Source organism: Cervus canadensis, chromosome 15 (assembly GCF_019320065.1).
Source record: "Cervus canadensis isolate Bull #8, Minnesota chromosome 15, ASM1932006v1, whole genome shotgun sequence".
Taxonomy (NCBI): Eukaryota; Metazoa; Chordata; class Mammalia; order Artiodactyla; family Cervidae; genus Cervus; species Cervus canadensis.
In genome coordinates, this window is record NC_057400.1 from 9,220,774 (window position 1) to 9,228,712 (window position 7,939).

The 7,939-nt window shown below is 42.9% G+C and overlaps 1 non-coding gene across 1 annotated transcript; it reads left to right on the top strand.

The window, feature by feature from the left end:
* Positions 1-6,873: 6,873 nt before the first annotated feature.
* On the top strand, positions 6,874-6,980 carry LOC122454121. The gene has a single exon (XR_006273330.1). It is a non-coding gene; the product is annotated as a U6 spliceosomal RNA (small nuclear RNA).
* The last annotated feature ends 959 nt before the right edge of the window (positions 6,981-7,939 follow it).

Sequence of the window (7,939 nt, forward strand, 5' to 3'; positions counted from 1 at the left end):
ATTTCAAGGTGAGCCCTCTCAAATAATTAACTTCCTTCCTCTCATGTTTGTTAGGAAACACCCTCTAAAATGGCAATGGCCCAAAAAGTGTAATATCTGTTTTCTCTTATAGTTAGGAAGTGGGAGATCAGGGCCCTGCATTCATCAGCCACAGGAATCCAGATACATCCTAGCTTAGTGCTCTCTTGTACCTTAGGTGTGGTTTCCATCCCCATGGTCCACAGTGGCTGCTTGAGATCCCATGATCATGTTCACAGTCCAGGAAAGAGAATGAGGGAAAGGAAGAAAACAGGCATAGCCTTCTCTTCAGGAACACACCTGGAAGTCTCATGCAATGCATTACCTTACGGTTTACTTAAGAGCTAGTCCCCTGGTTTTACTGAGTCTGAAGAATGCGATCTTCTCTAGGTTGTCCAGCTAAAATGTCAGGGCGTCTTTTCTAAGGAAGGAAGGAAAAACAATGCCACTTCATCTCTGTCTTTATTCTTCCATCAAAGGAAATTGAGTCCTCTATCCTTTCTAAGGCAACAGCTTCCATATGTGCTGGTAATCCTACCCGTTTCACAACTGTTTGAAAGTGTGTACTTGTTTTCAGAATTATGTTAATTGTGCTTATGTCTCTTTATATTTCTGACAGTGGATGTTTTTCCTGCCTCTACACTTTATTACATTTGATTTTTTTGAAACTGAAGTTTTCCCACAAAAGTTTTTTTTTTTATCGTGTTAACAAATGGCGTAAAATTACTTTTCTGCCTGCCTGCTACCCTTTTGGATCTTTTGAACTTGCTTTAAGTAATGAAAAATGTGACTGCGACTATACATATGTGTGTGTGTGTGTATGTGTGTGTGCATGCATGTGTGCATGTGTGTATGAACATGATATATACGTATGTATGTATAAATATGTATATATATGTGGGCTTCCCCTGTGGCTCAGTGGTAAAGAATCCGCCTGCAATGTAGGAGACACGGGTTCGATCCCTGGGTCAGGACGATCTCCAGGAAGAGTGCATGGCATCCCGCTCCAGTATTCTTGCCTGGAGAACCAGATGGACAGAGGAGCCTGGCGGGCTACAGTCCACAGGGTCCAAAAGAGGCAGACACGACTGAATCAATTGAGCATGCCCGTATATAGACGTATGTATGATGTGAGCATGCTGCTCATTTCCATTCCATTTTTAGATGTCTTATTAATGTTTCATCTAAAAAATCAGTGTACTGGTTATGAAAACATTGTTGATCTCAGAAAATAGCTAGCCTGCCCTGTCATTTTGGCTGGACTATGCAGATCAAAGACACTTCTGTAATCTTGTACCAGAGAGGCTATCTGGAAGTAAATTTCTATTTCAAGATAAAATGTTCCTGATCCCAGGATCTGTGCTCCAGTCTTAATTTGTAAAGGTGACTGAGTGGAGACCCGGAAAAGCCAATGCTGTTGGAAGGACAATTTTCATTATTCATGTTTCCTGAGAAAAGGTGGCACGTGTGCCATGCGGGTCCGCATAGGGCAGCCCCAGGTTTGGTCCGGAGGCGGGAGCAGGAGCGAGGGGAAGGCCTAGCTCCTGGGGAAAGGACGGGCAGGATGGGGGAGGATTTTAGGATAGGCAAGAATCATTCTGGCTGGCCTTGGGGCGTAGGGGCTGTCCCCACTGCCTGTACACAGCCCTGGGGGATCAGCCCTAGGTGCACCAAGCAGGTAGAAGAGGTGGCTGAGAACGTGGGCTCTGGACTGGGTAGATCGCACATGAAAGACATGTTCCTGTCAGAAACCTTAGTCATCTCTAGGAATTGGCTCGTCCTGATGGGGGCAGTCTCTTCATGTCCAGCGACGTATTCCGTTTAAGATGCTAAAGCATTGTAAGAAACAGAAAAAAATAAAAGATTAACCCAGTCCACATCATTTTTCTAGCTCTCATCTTTTCTTAAATTTAGTTTTATTTTTTAAATTTATTAAATAAATTATTAAAGATTTATTTTTTTAACTCGAAGAAAGTCGCTTTACAATGTTGTATTGTTTTCTGTTGTACAACAATGCGAATCAGCCATAATTATACATATATCCCCTCCCTCCCCTCCTCCCATTGCACTCCTCTAGGTCATCACAGAGCACCAGGCTGGGATCCCCGTGTTATATAGCAACTTCCCCCCAGTATCTGTCTATTTCACATGTGATGGTGGGTTCTCGTTTTATTATCACCACCCCATCTCTGTCTCCTCTTGCTGTCAGATTATGTTTCCCCCTAAAATTTAGACCTAAACCCTCCAGTTCTCCTCCTTTTCAATCTGTTGTGCCCACACACCCTTTTGGGGCCTTAATCAGTACCTCTGTCTATCAAGGATGGAGTAAGCTCTAGTTAGTGTTTCTGTTTGGGCCTCTCCTTCTTTGTCTTAAAATAGAAGGCAGTAAGGGGTCATACAGAGAAGGCAATGGCACCCCACCCCAGTACTCTTGCCTGGAAAAATCCCATGGACGGAGGAGCCTGGTAGGCTGCAGCCCATGGGGTCGCTAAGAGTTGGACACGACTGAGCAACTTCACTTTCACTTTTCACTTTCCTGCATTGGAGAAGGAAATGGCAGCCCACTCCAGTGTTCTTGCCTGGAGAATGCCAGGGACGGGGGAGCCTGGTGGGCTGCCGTCTATGGGGTCGCCCAGAGTCGGACACGACTGAAGTGACTTAGCAGCGGCAGCAGCAGCCAGGGGTCATAAGTAGTTGTGCTTAGTCGTGTCAAACCCTTTGCGACTCCATGGACTGTAGCCCAACAGTCTCTTCTGTCCATGGGCTTTTCCAGGCAAGGATACTGGAGCAGGTTGCCATTTCCTTCTCCAGTGGATATTCCCAACCCAGGGATTGAACCACCATGCCTGCATCTCCTGCATCGGTAGGCAAATTCTTCACCACAGAGCCACCTGGGGTAGAGGGCTTCATTTTTCCTCCCATCTGTACCTTTTATCTTAAAGGTCATAACCAGCACCTGAAAGGGGGCCTCTTTCTGAGATAAGACATGGAGGATATTCTCCATCACCAAAGTGCTTGTTTACCTGGGAGAACAGAGGAGGGAAGATGGAATATCTCTGGGTCAGACAGAAAAAGTAGTAGAAACAGATTTCACAACTCTCTGCCATCCAGTTGGATATGCAGCACTCTAATTCTGCTTGTGCTTATTAATTTTAGGCCCCATAATATGAATGCCTGATATTTCCTAACACAAGCCATTGTCTGCATCCTGATGGGTCTTTGCTTTTTCTTTTCTTTCTTTCTTTCTTTTTTTAAACTTTTTATTTTGTATTGGGGTATAGCCAGTTAACAATGTTGGGAGAATTTCAAGTGAACAGCGAAGGAACTCAACTATACATACACATTATCCATTCTCCCCCAGGCTCACTTCTTATCCAGGCTGCCACATAATGTTTAAGAGTTCTGTGGGCTATACAGTAGGTCCTTGTTTGTTATCCATTTAAAATAGAGCAGTGTGAACATGAGACAGGTCTTTGTCAACTGTCTTTGTTATTTCCACCAATGTGTCTTGTTTCATCCTGGCTCCTCTGTCTTGCATGCCCTTTCCCTTTTTTTCCATGTTTAATCTTCAAGGAATAGGGTTTTTACTCCTGATTTTCTTCTCTGGTTTTTCTGGCCTGCCTTGAGCTCTACTACTATAGGAGTTAGGGTCTGCATCATGCAAGGATCCCTTAACTAATTCTAATTGTTACAAATGTGTTAGCCTTTTAAATTGGACCCTGAGCTTTAGGTGGTCAGAGGCCACTTCTGAATGCCCTGCCAATGTTGGAGGTCTTTAGTCACAGTTTACATAGTATGTTTTCTCCTTGGATCTCCCAACTGCAGGCTGCTCTTCGTCCTGCACCAGCTGAATGCCCTGCTGCTTGAGAATTCAGCGCGTTTACCCATACAACCCCCTTTGCACACCCTCTCCAACCCCACTACAGTTTTATTGGCCTCATTATGCCTACTTTACAACTCAGCTTTGATTACTTATCGAATCTCCTTAGGCTGTGAGCTCCTTGAGGGCCATGACTTGTAATGCTTGGCACACAGTAGGTGCTTTAAGAATTGCTCTTAGAATAATTAAGGAACAAGCCCAGCTGGCTTTTTCACATATTGTATTATTCTCCACCCAGGACTTATCACATTTATTTTATCTTGAAGGCTGCTGATTTCCTGGAACAGAGAGGGACAGAATCTGCCATGAATTCTGATTTCTGTTTGACCCTGGTAAAGACAATCTGAATATTTTTTCCCTTTGGGTGCTTGAGGAAAGCAAATTAGCTCCATGCTTGTCAGATTCCCTCCTCTCTTTGTGCTGCAGATGAAAGTACAAGGAGTGAAAACTGGAACTCTCTTAACCTTTTCAGGTCTTCAAATAATGATTTTCTAGACAGATAAGACTAAATTGGTATTGGATCTCTGCTCAGGAGCAGGCAGGATGGCTGTTTACAGGCTGCATGTGTCTTGCTCATAGCTTCATCACCTCCTCTGCTCCCCAGTGGAGGAAATTAAAACTCCGATGGTCAGATTAGGTGGTTCTTAGCCTCTGCCCTTTTCCTGCTGCTGCACATGTGAGAATTAGGCTTATCTACCAGTTCAGATGAAGTGGTCGATAATTTGAACACTTGAAGAAATAACTGAGGTAATAAGATCCTAAACTAAAGGGCTCATGGGTTGTTAAAAGGAATCCACAACCCAAAGCAAACAAACAGTCCTCACCCTCAGCTTCCCAGTGAAGAGCAAAGGGTCACCTACTCAGAGAAAAGCAGAAGGCATGGTCCAGATCGTCTGCTTCCTGGGACTGCCTTCTGATTTGAACTGCCCCTATTAGTCATTCCTTTGAGTTAAAGCACCCATCTAAAATGGAGCTGCCTGTTAACCAGGGAACATCTGCTGTTGACCAGTATTAACATGACTTCCATCCAAGTGTTTAGCTGGGCTTGTGGGGAACTGAACCATGTACCAGGTAAGTCTTCAAGAGGAAAAGGGGTTGGCAGTAATCCAAAGCCAGGGTTTGTTTCCAAAGGCCCATTTTCATCACATCCCACAGGGGAAGTAACTGGAGGGCATTGGCTACTTTCCCGAAAAGATACCAGGGATTGGAAGGAGAGGTCCTCAAAAACCCTTTCAGCTTACATCTTGGTGTGGCTAAGACTGGCTTCCCAGGTGGCGCTAGTGGTAAAGAACACGTCTGTCAATGCAGGAGACATAGGAGATGCCGGTTCGATCTCTGGGTTGGGAAGATCCCTCGAAGAAGGGCACGGCAACCTACTCCAGTATTCTAACTTGGAGAATCCCAAGGACAGAGGAGCCTGGCAGACTACAGTCCATGGAATCATACAGTGTCGGACGTGACTGAAGCAACTGAATATGCATGCATATGGCTAAGGCTAGCAATGATGTTTTTGAAGCATCCTTATCAAGGGCTGTGAGTCAGTCTGCATTTATTGGGTGTCTTGACTCTTGGAGGAATGAGAACTGGAAGGCCAGAGAGAAAAGTTGAGTCATCAGACTTCTTTCAGTTTAGTGGCACATCATTATAAGATATACTTTTTCTGTACCTACTCTTCTGTGTTACTGATCCTCTTAGTGGGTGGCTTTGAATCTCAATCATATAACTCTGCACTGTCTGGGATAAAGCATTAGGAGAAACAGGTCTGGATAGTTATTCCTCTAAGGTTTAGCAGAAATCAAGCTTTATTTATTTATTTTTCAAGCTCCGTAGTTAAAGGATACAGAGGATTATTGCATCTGATTCTCACAGCAGTGCAATTTTTCTTCTGAAACCAGTGGAACAGGATTGGTTTTGTGCAGTCACACAAGTAAAGAATCTGAGGGTCACAGTGAACCACTCAATAAAGCCTAAATAAGACTATTATTAACAAGAGACTGTTATTTTTGTGTTTTTTAGTCTCTTGCTCTCTTTTTCTTTCTCCTTCTGTTTATAGAAGGATGGGGCTCTCTAGACAGTACCTGGTCATTTTCTCCTGTGACCCTTTAATTTTACTAAAACATCTCTCTTTATTGGGAAAAATTGAGTTCAAAAGAGCATTTACTATTGTTCTTTGGTTTACTTAATGGAAGATGAAATAGTTATTTGTGTGCAGTTTATGTGACTTTTTATAGTTCCTAAGCTAAACATTATAAAATGGCATGACCCTTTTATCTGAAAGCTGACAGTTCTGGCCTGTAAAGTGTCCAGAGCATAGATGACCAAAGCCCCCTTCTCTCTGTCTTGATCAGACTCACACCAGGCTCATTCTAAGCCATTGACAAAGCCTAGGATAATATCATACTGAGAAAACATATCTCATGAGCCAAAAGAGCCTGGTACTCTATACCCTGAAATGACTAAAGTGAGACTGCATTTGTTGTCTTGACGTATCGGAAATGATGCCATATTGCAAAGGGGCAGCCTTGGTCCAGAATTTGGTCTGATGTCCAGGAGTTCAGAGCAGGGAGATCTGAGCTCACTATAAGGAGGAACTGTTCCATTAGAATTGGTAATGTACTGAGACTTCTTTCACTTAAAGTATTCCAGCAAAGACTAGATGATCACTTGTGAGAATATTGTAGATGAGATTAGGCTGGGTTATCCTATGTGCCTGCATCTCAGATGAGGTTTTCCCCAGTATAATCCTCAAAGAAGCAAAAATTATTTTATATTTGAAGACAAATAAGCTTGGAGATAATTTAAATACTTTAGTTGATGCTACTTTGAATAGCATCAAAGATTTATGATTTAAATAATAGAATCGGTAAAAGAGGAAGGAAAGGAATTTCTGAAAAATTTAGTAATGGTTTCTGGGTATTTGACCTTGCGATTCAAAACACTGAGGTTGTTATAAAAAATAATTTTAAAATAATGTAGTGCTCGCTTCGGCAGCACATATACTAAAATTGGAACGATACAGAGAAGATTGGCATGGCCCCTGCGCAAGGATGACACGCAAATTCATGAAGCGTTCCATATTTTTAAAACAGAAAAAGAGACACAGATGTACAGAACAGACTTTTGGACTCTGTGGGAGAAGGCGAGGGTGGGATGTTTCGTGAGAACAGCATTGAAACATGTATACTATCTATAGTGAAACAGATCACCAGCCCAGGTTGGATGCATGAGACAAGTGCTCGGGGCTGGTGCACTGGGAAGACTCAGAGGGATGGGGTGGGGAGGGAGGTGGGAGGGGGGATCGGGATGGGGAATACATGTAAATCCATGGCTGATTCATGTCAATGTATGACAAAACCCACTACAATATTGTAAAGTAATTAGCCTCCAACTAATAAAAATAAATGAAAAAAAAATTAAAAAAAAAAAATGTAATATAGCACTACAGGAAGAGGTTACTCTGGCAGTGGTTCTTATCTGGGGGTGATTTTGCCTCCCAGGAAATATTTGGAAATTTTTGGAGACTTTTTTTTTTAAAAAAACTTTTTATTTTGTATTGGGGTATAGACAATTAACGATGCTGTGACCAGTTTCAGGTGAATAGTGAAAGGATTCAGCCATACATGTACAGTGTCCATTCTCACCCAAACTCCCCTCCCATCCAGGCTGCCACATAATTTTGAGCAGACTTCTGGAGCCGCTTTTGATTGTCATGACTGATGGGAGCTGTGTGTGCTATTGCCCCCTAGGGAGAGGGGCCAAGGATGCTGCTAAACATCCTGCCATGAGCAGGCCAGGCCCCCACAATTAAGAATTATCCAGCCCGAATGTCAGTCATGCCACAGCTGAGAAGCCTTGCTTTAAGGAAGTCAGGAATTTAACTACAAAGCTAACAAAAATCAAATCAGTGAAATTATGTTTATTTACAAAATGCTATTTTTTAAACAATATTATGGGAGTAGAGATGATGTGTTTTGAAGAACCGTGTTTAGTGTTATGCGGCTCAAAACCGGGCTTTGTTGACAGCAGACGTTCTGTTGTCAG